At 25.3% G+C, this 19,126-nt stretch overlaps 1 pseudogene; it reads right to left on the bottom strand.

Annotated features, from left to right (window-relative positions):
* Window positions 1-7,633: 7,633 nt before the first annotated feature.
* LOC145845739 (kelch-like protein 38) lies at window positions 7,634-8,541 on the bottom strand (annotated as a pseudogene).
* Window positions 8,542-19,126: the final 10,585 nt, after the last annotated feature.

Here is a 19,126-nt window from a genome sequence, read left to right as displayed (position 1 = left end):
TCTATAAATCTCATAATTTGTTTAACATGTTTTTTTTTTTTACAATATAATTCAAGTCTTTAATACGTTTATACTTGGACTACGCTGAAGTAAAATAAAAAAGTTCATTAAATTCTATCAATAATTTTTGAAGCTTTATATAATTTATATAGCTTAAAGAACGTAAACATTTAACTTTTCCGTAAAAATTACTTTTGAAAATTATATATTTTGTACCTTCTAGAATATAACTAGCAGCAAATTGCTTTTTTGATTTTGTTTATTAGGTATGTATCATGTTTTTTATTGTTGCTTTACGATTTTTTTATACCTTTATAAGTTATCAATTGTTACAAAACAATTTAGAAGTTTTATGAACCATTGAAATACAAGGTACAACTATAAAAAACCAAGTCTAGTAAAGTTTGTATTTATTTCGTTCATGTATTTACACTATAACGTTTCTTTTTCGTTAATTAAATTTATTTTCAAAAATTTAAAAAGTATCAAGAAACTAACTTAACTTTTACAACTTTGGTTTAGTCACTTTAAGCATTAAAGATTCTAATTACTCATTTAGTAAACTTGTTTTTATAAACTAATTTTATTTTAGTCTTTAATTGTGCAATTGGTTTTAGTCTTTTATCATGCGCAAAATTATATAAAGAATTGATATTTTCGCATATAAGAGTTTAGATAAGTGTTTAAATGTAAAAAAATACTGTTTTTCTCCAAATATTTTACGAATATTAAATTAACTGGTTTTTAAATAAAAGTATATGTATGTTTCTCTTACAGTTTACTTTAATAGCTGTTATATAATGAAAAAAATTTAAATTTTTTCATTTTGTTTCATCACTTTTTAAGAAATAAAACTTATGCTTTAATTTAATTGTAGTTATGAAATATTATACTGATTTGTGTTATTTTCTATGTATCAGATAACTTCAATATTTCCAGTATTTCAGAAAACTTTTAAGTCATAAAGCCTTAAGTTGAAATCAATTTAAAACTGTAAAATTTGAAATTTGAGTTACTAAATTTCAACTCTCTACTGCTATATTCTTTGACAATTTATAACTTGACTAATATTTTTAGAATAAGTAAATCCATTCTAATTAGGTTTAATAATACACGTATTTACTAACTTAGAATGAAAATAAAAGCTTTTACTCATAAATTACTTGCAAATAGACTAAGCTTAACCATATACATTCTTAATTTAGTTAATAAGCGTTTTATATCTAATTAGTTCTAATATCGTTTAGAGCAACTGAATTTTATTATTAGCCTTAAAAACTAAATTTCTAACTTTTTTTAACAGTCGACTTTAACACAATTAAACATAATTAGGTGAATCAAGCCTAATTTTATATGTTCAACTAATTTATACAAATTAAATTTAGGTGACTAATTACTGTTAACTGAAGCAAATTTTTAAAAGTTACTTGAAATATATTAATAACAAGTATCACTTTTATTAACGTGTTCTTAGCTATACAGTCGTCTACAAAACTTATTTGATTGAACTTTAGAAACAACATATAAACTCTGTTTTCTGCAAGTTTAAAGCAATAGATAGTTTTATAAAGGCTAGAATGAAAACGAAAATGTTCTTTATGAATTTATACTTTACATTAGTTATGTTGTTTAGTGAGTTAGTTTATTTTTCAAAACTTAGCTCTAACTTAATTTATAGTATTGCAAACGTGTCAGTAAAAAGCTACGAAAATTTAAACAATGTTAAAATATATGCATACAAGTAAGTTTTAAGAATATTTGTTAAAAATGTAGTATATTGTTTTATGGAGCTAATCAAATTAAGTAAAAATACGATTATCAATGTCATTGTATCCAATCTACGTCACTTAATTATATAGCGTATACCGGTTACACCTTATTAAACAATTTTTAGATACTATTAACAATTCAATAACTATATAAAATATGTTTAGAAGTCCGGACCTAATTACTAAAACTATTATTATGGTGTTTTCAAAAACTTTATCTTTTATACTTGTTTAGTTTGGTTTAATTTTTAAAGTTTAATGCTTTATTGTCAACTTAAATAACTTGTGCGATATTAAATATACCCAGTTAATATAAAATTAAATCAAAACTAATACTTAAATTTATGTTTTAATTGAAGTTTTAAATTAAATAATTTTGAAATAAGTTTGCACTATTACAATAAAAACTTAATTTAATTTTTTATATGTAGCTCTCTTACGCCCCCTGATGGTATGATACAACTGTTTAACCTTAAATGATTACAAATTGCACAATTTAAGAAAATTATATTATACTTTCAATACAAAATTATTAAGTCTAATTATTTTATTTAATGTTAATTAGGTTAAAGAATTGATAAAGTTAAGATTTCATAACTATTGTTAATTATGACTAGTTTTAAAGATGTATTTCATTTTGATGTGTATTCTATACGTATTTTATGTGCATCTTTTAATTTTCAGCTGTAAGACATTATGTTCATTCCATAATATAATAAAAGTTTCTAACTGTTGTTAGAACTAGTTTTAAGATATAAAACTTTTAAACTTATCATAAGTATGTTTCTATACGCATAGAGCTGTTTTCTTTGAAATTATAGTTACAACCTCCTTTTAGAGATTAGCTTTAAAATCAAGAAGCTTAATATATATTTCTATATTAGTTGTGATCATTCCTTCTAAAATATCTAGCTAGTTTTGTTAAAGTTTAGTTGTAAATTAAGTTAAAAACTGCATACGTGTAACTTTTTTTTTATATTTTGAAACAATAAGTAGAAATATAAAAAATATAAAAATAAAAATTTAAAGTTAGTTAAATAAACTTAGGCTCTATTTAGTACTAGAAAAAATAAAAGCTTTTTAATCATACTTCTATAAGGTCTAACTGTGTTTTCGTTTTAACAAAAACTACTTTAAAAAAATGTAGATTGTTTTGTAAAACTTTTTTGATAGACTATATGAAATTTAAGCTACGTAAATTAATACTCTAGCTACTATACAAAAAATCATTCGATGTATTTTTCAGATAAAAACAGTTATTATATACTCAGAACGATTTCTGAAAAAATTCCTATCGAAAAGAAAAGAAATCATGAATATTTCGTTTCACAAGTAAGTTAAAAGTTTACCAAAAAACGATAGTTAAGTTTTCATATATGTTTACAAAAAACATTTGGTACTAAGCTTATTTTTTGATACGATTGCTGATATCTAGCGTCCCCCTACGACAAAACACATGTTTTGAATATTTAACAGATTGTAATTGAAATAAATTGAACTAGATTCTTATTTTGACTATTTCATATCATTTTTAATTAATATTGTTAAGATCGAAACTGATAAAGAAGCATTTAAAACATTAGTTTTCACTTGAAAAAAGTAGTCGACTTTAAGCGATATTTACAATAAGTATGAGTTAAATACAATTTTAAAATTTTGATAATATTGATTTGACCAAATATATACCTTTTTTATTTTAAAATAAAACAATAAAATAACTGTTAATTAAGTTAAACGTTTTAGTGCATGTTCTAGTATTTTGTTTTCTATCAAATGACTTAAATGTTTAAAATTAGTAATATATAAAATTAATAATCATCAAGTATTACATAATTTGAACAGTATCTGAGCTTTACTAATTTTAGTTATTTTTCCCAGACAAGTGGGCAGCCTATAAAGCCCTTGCGTGATTCTACGTCATAGTCTCATTAATTGTCTGGTTGAATTTTGACACCATCAAAGAGGAATGTTGGGAGTACGACAGGACCAACAAACTTACTTTTATTAGTTTTGTTTTGTGTTCAAATGGAACTTAAACTTTGTTTGTCGATGTTTACAAAAACAATATCTTATTTATGTTTCTTTGTCGTCTCTTAATGATTAATGATTCAAAAATTTTTAGTAACAATTCTTTTACTTTAACTCTCTTTTTTTAATGAGTTTTTAAAAAAAATTGCACAATTTGAACGGTTTACTTTTTGTTTTTAGTCAAGTAAATCCTGAAAAAATTGAATATATAATTAGAAAAGGTTTTTTGCTAATAAAAAATTTCTAATATAATTTTTTACATAAGAAAATCAAAAGAAAATTAAAAGCTTTTGTATTGAATATCCATGTAGTTATAAAAAAAAGTAATTAGCTTAATTAATTTAAGGGTATATAAGCATTAAAATTTTAAATCGGTTGATTCTAAAATATTAGCACATTTTGTTTTAATGTTTGAGCATACACGTTTATAAATGCTTATTTTTTTAACTTACACTAAAGTTAAACAAACTAAAAATTAGTAGTCAAAAAATTTTACCTGAAGTTAAAAGAATTATTAGCTTAGAATAATTACAAGCTATGATTAAGCTTTTGAAAATATTATCTGTACATCTTTTGCTTTCTCACTCAAACTATATTAGCTGAAATAAAATTAGGATACAAATAAAGTAAATAGTATGTTATTACATCAATCATATTCTTTCATTTAAGAAGTACTAAAGAGTATTTATATTACTAACATGTTATACCTGTACCGTGCAGACATTAATTATTTCGCTTAAATTTTCTTGCTTTAAATAGGAAACTTTTATCTTAACCATATTTCTAATATCAAAACTTACAAAGTAGTTAACGATAAAAAAAAGTAGATTAAAAACATTTTTAGCATTAAATAAGTTAATTAAAAAATTAAGTTTATATTTGAGCATAAAAACTTTTTAAAAGTTATCAAAAATTACAAGTTTCACACATTTATTAACGAGAGCTAAAAACACTTTAAAATGTATAAGCTTATATAAATAAATTATAAATAAAAATATTTTATATAATATGTAAATGTTAAATAAAACTTAAGTTTTTTTTTTATCTTTGAAAACTATATGCAAAAGTATATATAATTCAATTCAAGCTATGCTTAAAAAACGATAAACAAAGATCTTTTTTTATGAGAGTCAATACAGTTTATTTATTCTAATCATTGTGTATTTCTAAACATTATTTCTGACATTAAAATAAAGTTCACTTAATAAAGTTTAGAAAGAATACGATGAAATAGAATATGTTTTAACTTTTGTTTTGCTCTAAAAACTATATGCAAATGCACAAAAACAAAATTTCAGCAGTTTTGCAAAATTCAATTATGACGCATGTATAACTTGTTGAAATTGTTGAACAGTGTTTTGTTTGCATTTATTTAGCAAAAAACCATATCACTGAAAATAAAATGCCTTCCACTAATTCCCAATTGGAAGAACATTACGTTGACAGCATAATGCGACTGTTTCTGGCAAAGGAGCCGGAGTTTCTGTCCTCGAACCCCGACGAGCCGTGGTACAGAATACGGGCCAAGTGGAACAAGTTCGCTCTGATAAAGCGCAAAAAGTTCACGTCCAGAAGAACCACAATCTTTGATCAGAAGTGTGAGTCGTTCACCACAAGCGACGGTTATTATCATAATGACGGTGATGTTAATAGAAAGAGGAAAAGAAGACATCGTCGTAGAAAAAGTATTAAAAAAGAAGAAAATACGATGGTATGAGTTCGGTTCGGACTAATCATATTTTAATTATTTGTTTTTTAATTGTCCGTTCCCTATGGGCATTAAGCTATTTTTTCATTAAGTAGCTTATTAATTTTTTTTCAATAACTTAAATTTGAATAAAGTTAGACTGCACAAAACGGTAGCTTACTATACACAATAAGTATATAGTATAACTATTATGACTAGCTATAGTTAGTATTTTTTTGATAACATTTATTAATAGTTTATAAAGTTACTGTAAACTGTTTCTTTTTCAAACTTTTTAGTAAAAAAACTTATCACTTTGAAAATATAAAATAGTTATAATTTAAAAATACAAAAAAATTAAAACTTGCATAGTTTCCAAACTGTCTCTAATGCAGTTTTTTTGAATTGGAACCGCTCGATTCCCACCAATTTCTATTTTTTTTGTATTTATTTTACTATCACTTAACCCTTGGTCGTTCGCGATTCTCGAGTTTGATTGGGTGGGAATTGATCGCGGTTGGAATCAAGTGGTTGCCATTACTTACAGTGATATGGTGGTCGTAATTTTAAGAAAGTATTAATTTCAGATACTTAGCATAGTAGCCTATGTGACGTAACAATTATGCAAGATCCCTAAAACTTTTAATTGTCATTATTAATAAAAAGGAAAAAATGCGTAAAATTTAAAAATAACAAAGTTTGGAACAATTATAACTACTCTTTTAATGATCAAAACTTACATTTTGAAGTTACAAGTATTATAAATGGCTTTGTCATAAGTGTCTAACTTATTACAATAAAACTGTTAAGAGTTTTAATTAAGTTAAGTTGATTGATCATAACATGAGTACAAATATGCTTAAATCAGTAGCTAATTTATTAGAATATTTTTTCAGATACTTAGCATACTAGCTTATGTGACGTAACAATATGTAAAATGTTTAAAATACCCGCAGCATTTAACTAGTTTTCAGAAGCTAGCATGGTTTTAATACTCAAAGAATAGTAGTAAATTAAGATTTTGAAAAATTTGCGGTATTTCAACCAGGGGCGTCGCGTGGGGTGGAACGCTGGAGCTTTAGCTCCACCTGTAAATGCCGTTAGCTTTTTTTTTTCATCCAAACAATAAATCTATTACTAATTTCAATATAATTTTTTTACGTTACAAGACAAATTGAATTTAACCAATAGAGCATTCCAAGATATTGCAGACCATTTATGTTCGATTGGCGAGCTACAATTTACCCAGCAGGTGGCAGTATACCGACCAAAATTTAGTTAAAAAACACGTTTTAATTTAACACCGGTTAGTTGACAATTTAACTTTAATTCATACTGAAAAAAACTTTTAACTTTTTATGTTGTTACAATTATGTTTTATAAAGTGAAGTAAGTATTACGGACAATGTAGTTGTAATTTGTAGTTAAAGTAATAGTTATTATATATAATATTCAAAAATTAAGATGTTTCCTAAGATAATAAAAAAAATTGTATAATTTTTTCAAACTTTATTGTAAACTTCGATTTCTTTGTACTGTTTACTTAAAGTAAGTATGGGCACTATTAGCTAAAACGAACTTAAAGCACAAGTCAATAAACAACACCTGAACATATAATAAGTAAAACAGCCTACTATTTTTATGTTACATTTATTTTATTTTTTGTAGCAGTATTAAAAAATTAAAAAAATAATAATAAGTTATTCAATGGTTCTTAAGCATTTTTGAGTTCAATAATTCAGAATAGATTTCCAAAATCAAATTTACTTAAAAGTAGTTATATTTAAAGCTCAATTAGATTACAAAAAGCTTATATAAATCTTAGAGACTTGAATTAGATGCGTAGAGAGGTCTTTTTTGATCACTTTTTATATTTAATTAAGTGCAAAATTTTAAGTTACCATCTATAAACTTAATAGCAGTCATTAGTATATGACAAGGAAGAAAAGTTAAATGTCAGTATTCAATAAATTCAAGAAATTTTGAGTAGTCAAAAAGATAGAGTATGAAATGTTATTAACATTGAAAACTCGTTATTAAAATTATAATCATGGTTTGCTTTTAAACAAAACATAAATAAATTTCAATGAAATTACTAAACATAAAAGTTTGTACGTAGAAAGATTTTTTTTCATAAACAGTAAGATAACTAATTGTTACTTAAGCAATCAAAAGAAGCTAACGGGAGAGGTAAACTTGGACCTTTTGACCAAACATCGTTTTCAATGTCATAAACCTCCACGGAATCACTTATTTGGTTTCTGTTCAAAAAACCCCCAAAGACGAAAATCTTATTGTCAAGTACACTGCATCCAAAGAACGAGCGTGATAGGTTCATTTCGGCCACACAAGTGAATTGATTCGTCACGCTCGAGTAAACTTCAACTGAACATGTTTTTTTAAACAGATCACTTATACCACCGATAACAAATAATTTTTCTTCGTGGGTCACAGCCCTTTGACCGTATCGTTTTTGAAGAAGCCTGACGTCAGCTGTTGTCCATTTGTTCTCACCTAAATCGTACGTCTCAACCGTGTCCAGTTTATCATGTTCGATCTACCACCGATTGCCCACACTTTATCTTGGAAATATGTCAATGCTAAAGCGCATCTGCTTGCATTCATGCTACTGACTTCGCTCCATTCGCCACTCTCTGCGCTGTAAACTTCACACTTCGCGGAACCTTCCATATTCTTATGAGCTCCTCCAGTCAAAAAAATGCACCCGGCAAATGAGCACATTCCAAAATTATATCTTTTGTTATGCATTGGTGGAACTGTCAACTTCTGACCAACTGATATGACCTCATTATCGGATGATATACTGTCATTTCTAACACCTCCTAATAAGTAAATGTTATCTTCAACAGTAGCAGATTGATGACTGTACCTTGAAGAACTTAGTTTTGAGTGAAGATTATAAGCGTTTGTTTTGAAATCAAATATGTAAACAGCATTACTGAATATCCAATTTTTTGATCCGCTCTGTGATTTTGTTGTCAATCCACCAGATATTACTATACTGTTTTTATCATCAATACTTTGTATATTATGCATATCATCATTATTTTCTATCTTTTTTTCTGTTTATTTTAAGTTATGTTTTATCATGTAGTTCAATGTCGATCTCAAATAAAAAATATTAAATTGTTGTTAAATTAATTTGCTTGTTATCACTTTTATTGAGTAAACGCTTTTTAGTAGTTTTATATATATACAAAACGTATACAAAGCTAGAACAGTAAGAATGTTGTGATACTTAAACTTCTCAAATCGTCCTTAAGTATGTCAATTATTCATTATGACTTTTTTGTCTTTATCTTAACTCGATATATAAAATATGTTATACTTCAAACACAAAAAAGAAAATTTTTTTTTTCTCATTATTTTGTTTGAATTATTTTGAAATTGTTCTCACCAAACAAGTTGAATATAAAGTAAAGAAAATAAACTTAAGTTTATAATCAACTTGTTTGCTATAGAAGAATTTGAAAGTACTTCAAGCAATATAATAAGTATAAAATGTAAATTTTATTGATTTTTTAAGAACTACAATAGTTTTAAGATATGGTAATAAAATTTATAAAATGGTTCAAAAAATAAAACTAAGCTATTTACTGTAAACAAACCATTAATTTGGTTTTTCCTGTAGAGTTGGTCATTGTCTTCTTTTCTTAACTTTTTCTTTCTTTTATCTTCAGAATGGTCAACTTCAACACTTTTTTTTAAGTTTTTTATATTATTCAGTTTAGCTAGGATATTTTTATTGTTTATCTGCAACATTCTGTACTTTTCTTTCAAACTTTTAGTATCCTTTTTAGCGGTTTTCAGTGAAGCTTTAAATGTTTTTAGGTCAACCTTAATTTTTTTGTTTTATTCTTTTTTGAAATTGTTCTCCTTCTCAAATTTGATTATCCTTTCTACTATTAACATAAAAGTTTTATTTTCGCAATCGTTCATGTCATTAAGCTTTTCTTTTACTTCGTGTAAAGTACTCTTTTTTAAATATTTATCCAGTAAACTTATATTCAGTTTTTCACCAGAACTTTGCAGTTTTTTGTTCTTTTCATCAAAGTCATTCTCGTTACTGCTATTGAAGTCTGTAAAAATTCTTAAGAAAAAATAAAATAACATATTAATAATCAAAAGTTATTTTGCTTACAAAAAATCATTTAATTACAATATCAAAACTATTATTATTAAAAGCGGCTATTAGACTAATGTTATTAGTAATCAATAACTAGGTGTGATGTACTGAAAAATGCGAAATAAAAACTAAAAATAAGTATTTTTTATTTTTTTTTTAAATCTAACGAACCTTTATTTACAAAACATTCTGAACATCTGGAACAGTCATCATTACAAAAATAATATGTTTCATCGCTACAACAACTATCATTACATGAATCATAAAAGTTTTCGCCAGAAATTATATCATTACGATAATCTTGCTCAATCTGTTTTCCATACTTGACATTTAACATTTCGGGTACGTTTTCATTGCCATTATCAAACTTTCTTATTTCAGCTAACAACGTCTTGTTCTCTGATAAGATTAGTTCGCATTTTATTTTCAGGTCTTTAATATCTTTCTGGAAGCATTGTACAAACACTTTAACACTTTTAAGGTTGTTTTGATAACTTATATTAGTTTCTTTTAGACTTGTGTTTTCTTTGTCTAATTTCTTAATCATATTTAGAAATATTTCTCTTTTTTCTCTTTCGTTGTCTAAAAATTCTTTAATAAATTCTTTTGTATCATTTGAACAGCAACTATAATTGAGTTCTTTATATACATTTGGATATATGGTCTTTACAAAGTTTATATTTTCAGTATTACATATTGGACATCTTTTGTTAATCTGCGTTGCACTTTCTAAACAAGATTTATGGTAAACGTGACCACATTGCGTAACAGATACATCAGTGTTTACTGAAAACAAATTATCTAAACATATACTGCATTCAAAATCAATTTTTATATGATTTTTTAGTATATTTCCTTTAAAAATATTTTATTATTAAAAAGTAAAGCTTTTCAAATTTTGAATAATCTAAAATACTAGAGGTTACAATATATAATTATAAATAATGTATTAACTTAAACTACCTTCTTATATTGGCCCAACAGATTTCAACATTACTTTAAATGCACTAATCAAAGATAAAAATAATGTTAAACCATAAATATAACACACCTTGTTCCATTAGATTAGAGTTTCCTTATCTTTATTTCAAAATGCTTCTTTCGAAAAATTACAAAATCTTTTGCCCCCTCTAACATAATTTCTTAAAAAACTACCATAAAAACGCCTAAGACCTTTTTTTATTCTCTTCATTATCAACTCCAAATGTCAAGTGTAAGTTTGTAAGTTTCAAGTTACGACTTTGTGGCTCCCCCTTTTACAGCTTTTGTTTCCAAAATTTCCTAAATTCTTTCTATGAAATCTAGTATAAGTTTAAGTATTACTATTTAAAAAATTCCAAAGACTAGACTTTTATTGCTCTTAATCATAAACTTTACAATGCCTAGTTTAAGTCTCAATTTATGACCTCATAAATCCCCCAGTGGCCGCTTTGCAGCTCATGACCCCTAAATTCTGTAATGGCTTGGAAAGGGTGCAACTAGGCCCAGTTTGGAAAACCCTATAATAAATTCTTACAACTTGGTAATGATTCTTAAAACTGAATAGTGTTCAAAACAACTTTATGTTGTAAGGTTTTAATTTAATGTACAACCAAACTAAAAAGCGTAGCTAAATTAAGAATTAACTTAGAAATAAATGATATTTAAAAATATTCCATGCTACTTATTAAAGCTAGGTATGACTTTCGGTGGTCATGTTTTATATTACAGAACAAATCAAACACTAAAAAATAAAGGATAAAATAGTTTTGAAAATACTTTAAATGTTTCAAAATTTTTCCACAATAATTGAATCTAACAGTAATATACAATTAACTATAACAGTATTTATGTAATTTAAGAATTATTTGCTTGGAATTAAAACCAAAACATAAATTATAAGTAACAAACATTAATTAAAAAATAACTTCACAATAAAAGTATAATCACAAAAAGGTTCAGTTATGGAATTAATCTGGAAAGTCCTGACTAGAATATCATTGCAATCACACTGTGGCTGGTTATTATAGCTTTATCTTAAAACTATAAACTTGTTTCAGATCAACTTGTTTTATAATACTTGATGTTAAACTAAAGGCACATCAGTGGAACTGGTATTCCATTACACTTCCTCTTTTTGCCATTTTCAAAGAGAATCTCACTCTAACCTTCATCTTCCTTTTTGCTAGAAGAGAATCTTATTTCACCCTTCTTCCTTTTACTTAATGGTGAATGAAGAAAAAAAGGAGTTGTCATTGACAAACAATGCAACTACCCTTAGGTCTTTAAACTTACAGCAGAAACAAAAATATTAAACATACAAAATGTTAAATCAGTCTTATAACTAATTTAATATAAAACGTATAAGTAGACAATATTAGAATAAAAGAACAATTAAGTATGGTGTTAAGTTCTTAAATTTTTAATACTAATAGTACAAAATATTTCTAAAATATTTTTCATAATATTTAAATAGCAAAACTTTAAAAAAACTAGGCAAAACAATAACATCAACATTATAATGGAGACAACTTTATCAACTAGAAATAAAAATCAATTGTCATGCATATGCAAACCCATATAGTACAATTTCCTAAAAGTGTTTAACCTTGTTATTGGTGTTTTTTGTCTTATTTACAAATAAATATTGTATATTTCTTTAAAACTAATAAAATTCAAGAATCTTGTATAAATTTAACATGACTTAATGTGACTTAAAATTGGTCTCCATTTTTTGTCACTTATTTGTACTTATGTATTCTCAATATTTATGTGAGCTATTTGGACTTATAATTTGTCAGTTCTATTGTGATTTTGTGGACTAAATTTTTCAGTTCTGTACTAACTTTGTGTAATTAAACTTTGTCAGTTTCATTTTTTTTCTAGTTTTAAATTTTAATAGTTCTGTTTTGACTTTGTGGACTTATATTTTGTCAGTTCTATAGTGTTTTAGTGGACTTGGATTTATGCATTTCTATTGTAACTTTATGAACTTAAAATTTGTCAGTTCTGATTTGACACGACAGAATTGAAACTTTTCATTTCTATAATGACATTGTAGACTTATATTTTGTCAGTTTTATTTTGACTTTGTGGACATATATCAGTTACTTCTATTTTGACTTTGTAGACTTAAAGTTTGTCAGTTCTATCTGGAAAGTGTGGACTTATACTCTGTAAGTTCTATTTTGTCTTTGGGGACTTATATTTTGTCAATTCTATTTTGACTTTGTTGACTAAAATTTGTCAGTACATTTTGACATTGTGGACTTGAAATTTGTTAGATCTATAGGGATATCGTGACTTTTACTAGATCATTATCCATTGTTGTTAACATATTAACCCCTTTATGGTATTTTTATCAATATTACCACTTATTGCCTGATGATTTTTTCAACACCCTATGTATTTTTGGTCAAATCTTAAGGGCTTTCAAATGGATAAACCTGTAAATATGAGTATTGCTACTTAAAAATTAAATGCAAGCTTTATTCTAAAGTCTCTCTAAATTTACTTTTTAACGAAACTAACTACTAAATGAAAATTCCAAAAATATAAGAAAATGTGAGACAAAAAAAATATAAACACTGCCTTAAAGATAAAAGATTGTATATACAAGTAAAAATTGTTTGTGTTAAATACTGACTTGGTGTTACTTAACTATTTCCTAAAAGACTAAGGATTTTTTACCTTGATTTGGTTGAAAAGGTTATAAATAAATACAATTAAGATTTGTTTGGGTAAAATACTGTGTTGGTCTTAGTAATTAACTTTCTGAAAAGCTAGTGATTTCTTACATTGGTGATGCTATGTAAGGTTATAGTGTATGTAGTGTATAATCACATTAAAAACCATTAATAAATTTAAACTTAAGTTAGAACGAAATAAAATTTAAAGATATTCTATACTACTTATAAAGACTAAGCAGGATTTTTGGTGGTTATATTCTATATTAAAGAACATACCAAACAATAAAACATAAAGGACAATTTACTTAAGAGAATACTCTGTATGTGGTAAAAACTTTTACACATGAGAATCTAAGAAGTATGATATAACAATGTATATCTAGAATAAGAATAATCAGCTCGGAATTAAAACTAAAAAATCAATTATAAGTAACAAACATTAATTAAAAAACATTCAAAATGAACAAAAAAAAAAAAATAAGTACAGTTATTGAATTAATCTGAAAGGTCTTGACTAAAATATCATTGCAATCACACTGTGGCTAGTTTTTATAGCTCTATCTTGAAACTATAAACTTGTTTCAGATAAACTTGCTTTATGGTTGACTTGTTTTATAATATTTGATGTTAGCCTAAAGGCACATCAGTGGAACTGGTATTCCATTACACTTCCTCTTCTTGCCATTTTCAAACAGAATCTCACTCTAACCTTCCTCTTCCTTTTTGCTAGACAAGAATCACATTTTACTCTTATTCATTTTTTTGCTAGGAAAATGGAGAAAAAAAACGTATTTTTTTTTTAAAGAATGCAACTTCCCTTAGTTCTTAAAAGTTACAGCAAAGACAAAATAAAATACTATAAAAAATAAAAATATTAAATTAGTCTAAAAACAGGGTTTCCTGATGTTTTTGGAAAATTTTCTCCAGACTCTCCGATTGTCTTTTAGAATTTAAAAGTTTCACGTTTCCGGGTCTATTTTTGATTAAAAATTTGATTTAAGGTAAAAAATATCTTAAAGCTTCTTCAATTTTCTTTATTAATAAAAAATATTTTTAATGATGACAAATGTTATTATCTATACATAACATTTTATGTGTAAAATAAAATATTTATTCCTTTACATTTAAAAATTGCTTAATATTGCAGGTTTTTTTAGCCTAAATTTTCAAACTCAAGGTTTTTTCCAGGATTCAAGGTTTTTTAGCAACGCTATTAAAATTAATTTTAAAAAAACTTTTAAGTAGACAATATAAGAAAAAAAAATGAAAAGTTTGTATTTAAGCTCTCACATTAAAAAAAATAATAGAACTCAGTAACTCAAAAAGAAAGTTTTAGAGTATTAATTTGAAAAATTTCAAAGGGTTAAAAAAAAAATTCAACATTTATTGAATACAACTTTGGCAACTAAAAATATCACTCAATTGTCTTGCCTATGCAAACCCCTATGATATAAGTTCATAAATATTCTCAGCATGTTACTGGTTTTTGCTTCTTATTGACTAATAAATAATGTCTTTTTTCTATAATGCTAATAAGATTCAACAGTCTAATGTATATTTAACATGACTTCTAATGATTTAAAATTTGTCAACATTTTTTTTTTATTTGAAACCATATATTGTTAATATTCCTGAGAGCTATTTGGACTTATACTTTGCAGTTCTCTTAATGTGACTTTGTGGATTGAATTTTGTCAGTTCTTTAGTGACTTTGAGGACTTAAAATTTTTAATTATTTGTAATTTTTATTAACAAACAACGCAACCTTCCCTAGTTCTTAAAAGTTACAGCAAGGTCAAAATAAAAAACTGTAAAATATAAAAATGTTGAATTAGTCTAAAAACAGGGTTTCTAGATGTTTTTGGAAATTATTCTACAGGTTTTAAAATTTTTTCAGGATTTTCAAAATTTCTTTCAGGTTTTTAAAGTTGCACGTTTTCGGGTCTATTTTTAGTTTAAAATTTAATTTAAGGTTGAAAATATCTTAAATTTTTATTTAATAAGTTTATAAGTAAAATTATTTCTAATGATGTCAAAAATCATTATCTTTACGATACACTTAATGTGTCAAATAGAAATTTTACTACTTTACTTGTAAAAATTATCTACCAGTGCAAAATTTAGTTTAAACGAACACTTAAAGCTAAATAAACAAGTTCTTGAAAAGCGAGTTTTTTCACAAAAGTTTACGTTTCTGTAGATTCGCAGAAACGTACCAAGCTATGTGCCTGCTTTAAACTGATATGGTAAAAACTAAAAAAAAACTTGAATCATTATCAAATTCAAAAAAAAGTGTTGATCGTTTAAAATCTTTATAAAGTTCGTTAATACAGCTAAATAATTAAGAAAACATTAAAGTCGTTAGTTACATTTTTGATAAAATTGATTAAAAACATTTTTAGCGGTCTTTTTGTAACGATAAGTACTAAAATAAAAATAAAAGTAACTTGTGTAACTTTTAACTATAAGGATTTTCAATTGAAACTAACAGACTATTAAAAATTTTTGATGCCAATCTTATTATAACTTAGTTTTGCATATTCGTCATTATTAATTCAGAAAGACTGTTCAGAACAAAATGTTTTGCACATCAGCTATGTTTATTCATCTCATTGATGAACTGTTTTTCGTGTTTAGTAAATAATATCAATATTTGTTATATTTTATAAACCGACAAAACAAATACGCTCAAAACATTTGGTTCTAGTACCTAGTGCACGAAAAACCTATCAGTATTCGAAACTCACCTTACGGATACCTTTTAACGTCTTGCCCTTGACAATTTTTTTCATTTTATTTTGGTTAAAAAAGTTGAACTTATCGATGATTCTTATTCAATTAAGCTTCGTCTAAAAATTTTAGTAGTTATTGTAAAAGTTTATCTAGTTTTACTTTTAAATCTATCTTTCATCTTTATTTTATATATCCCTGCCTTCAATATCCATAAAATTCTAAAAATAGTACTAGCCTTTTTTAAACTTATTGTAATTTTTTGTTTGCTATCGTAGCAAAAGATTACCACCTTTAAATGTATACTTCAAAGTAAAATTACAAACAATATAATCAAAAGTAAAATTATAATGTTAGCAAACTTAGACTAATGGTAGGGTTGTCATAAAACCTGTAACCCTGGAAAAACCTGGAGTTTGAAAGAAAACAACTTAAAAACCTGAAATTTCTGACAAATGTCACATTATCTTGAATTTTAAACAATTTAACATAATAAGTAGTAAAATTTTGATTTAGTACCAAAATATATATTTCTTATAGATAGAAATTTTTGATATCATCATTTTTTTTCTATCTTAAAATTAATTAAAGTCGCTTTACAGTATCATCTTAATGTTACTATACTACTTAACACGGTTATTAAGCTTAAACTTAACTTTAGTTTAAAAGTGATCCAAAATACGTGTACTTTTAAAAACCTGGAAGAAATTCAGAAAACCTTAAAAGAATTTCTCAAAAAACCAGTGACAAAAATTATAAAGTCAGTGATATGTATTCGTTTATTTTTTTTGAAATATACAGACTTTTTTTTGTTATAATTCAACACTTAATGTTTTAAAGAAGTATGTGTAGTTACTTAAAACAAATAAAATAGGTTTCCGTTTAAAACCGTTGAGTTTAAAAGTAAATAGTTGAATTTTATCTTATGTGGATTGTTAATTAGAAGCATCTCTTAGATACAGTTAATAGTAAATTGCTTTGATTCACAAGAACCAACTAGTACTCATAAAATGAAGTAAAACTTAAACTTTTCATAAGCTCACAAATTGTTTTTGTTATAGAGTCTATCTTTAACTATTATGATATTATAACTTATAAAATTTAGAAACAAAACAAACACGCTGAATTCCAAATTAACATAACCCATGAAGATGATTGTAAGTATTAATTTTGTTCTATTTGGTATCAAAGATAAAAAGTTATATATGATTAATTGAAAAATAAATTATAAGTATTGTAAAAATCTTCGTGACTTTATTTATTTTTAATTAGAAAAGTGTTCAATTCAACAGTCTATCTAAATGCAACTTGTTACGCTTCTGGTCACTCTTAAAGTTAATGAGAGTATGTTATGTGATTAACCATCGGTGTAAAAAGATATTTATGTAAAAAAGATTAGAATGCAGCTTCCATAGTTTTTTTTTTTGTATGTTAAGCATTTTAAATGAATAACTACATTCTTAATTTACATTTGAGGATTTAATTGCTTGTATTTAATTTACTTGTTTAATAATTAACGTAAAGTAAAGTATTATTTTCAGAAAAGACTATTTTGAATTAAAGTTATGGTATTTAAGGCTGATAAATTAGTGAAAATTTGTTTTTATAAAAAATTTAAGTTTGTGATGATACAAACTTATAAGCTTAATTTTCCTTTTAAAGGAGATTCAAGTTAATTAATATTAATCGTAGATTATTTAATACTATGATATAACTAAAATATTTTTTAAGAAAACAAAAATAAAAACAGTTTAAAAATTTAAGTAAATAATAACCTTTAAAAAATAAACAATTCAAACTGTGAAAACATTAAATAAAGATACGTTGTAAACTAATGATATCTTAATATTAATAATATTTAAGAAGTCTAATTACTATACTTTATATGTAAGTTAAAAGAATCTAAACGAATTTAGATATGAACATCAAATGTAAGTTTACTTGGTACTTTTCAACCTTTCCGAAATGGTTAGGAAAATATCTTACCTCATTTAGCCATTACTTATTTAAAAAACACCTGATTCAATTGTTTTTTTAATTAGCTAGTACTTCAAAAAATTAATTTTAAAATTTGCTACTGTTATGAAATACAAATAATATGACTGAACTTAGCACATGTAACTTTGTTCTAAGAAAAAAAATTGTAATTAGTCCTCTGTAAATATCGTTAGCTTATTTTTTTTTCCGTCCTAACATTAAATCTATTAGAAATTATAATACTTCTTTTGAAGTTACAAGACAAATTGAATTTAACTAATAAAGCATTCCAGATATCGCAGAACAGGTATGTTTGATGGGCCGCAACCTATCGACCGGGTAACAGTTTGCCGAGCTAGACTTAGTTAAAAAACACGTTTTATTTAAAAAAAAACACAGGTTACCCGTACTGTTTAACTTTATTTCCTACTAAAAGAAACTTTAAACTCTTATATTTGTTACACTTATGCTTTATAAAGTGAATTAAGGACGAGGGATAATCTAGTTGTAGTGCGATTAATTCAAATTTTGTAGTTGAAGTAATAGTAGTTGTAAATAATACTGAAAAATTGAGATGTTTGTTGAGTTAAAAACTAAAATCTTTCATTTTTTTAAAAGTTTTTTATAAACTTTGATTCTGTTGTACAGTTTATTTAAGTTAACTATAATCAGGCTAGAGAGAACTTGAAGTACAAACCAAGTCAGTAAACAACACCTGACGTCTAAAAAGTAAAACAGCCTACTATTTTTATCTTACTTTTATTTTATTTTTTATATCAACAATTAAAAATTGAAAAGTAATAATAAGTTGTTAAAGGTTTTTTTGCACTTATAAGTTCAATAGTTCAGAAAAGATTTTTAAAATCGAATTTACTTAAAGATAGTTTTTTTTTTAGATCAATTAGATTATAAACAGCTTATATAAATATTAGTGACTTGAATTAGATGCGTAGAGAGGTCTTTTTTAATCTACTTTTTATATTTAATCTAGTGCAAAACTTTAAGTTACCATCTTAAAACCTAATAGTAGTCATAAGTATATGACAAAAAAGAAAAGTTAAATGTCAGTATTCAATAAATTCAAGAAATTTTGAGTAGTCAAAAAGATCGAGTATGAAAT

This window comes from Thalia democratica, unplaced genomic scaffold, assembly GCF_965202585.1.
Source record: "Thalia democratica unplaced genomic scaffold, ktThaDemo2.hap1.1 HAP1_SCAFFOLD_145, whole genome shotgun sequence".
NCBI lineage: Eukaryota > Metazoa > Chordata > Thaliacea > Salpida > Salpidae > Thalia > Thalia democratica.
This window is presented reverse-complemented; position numbering and strand designations above follow the sequence as displayed.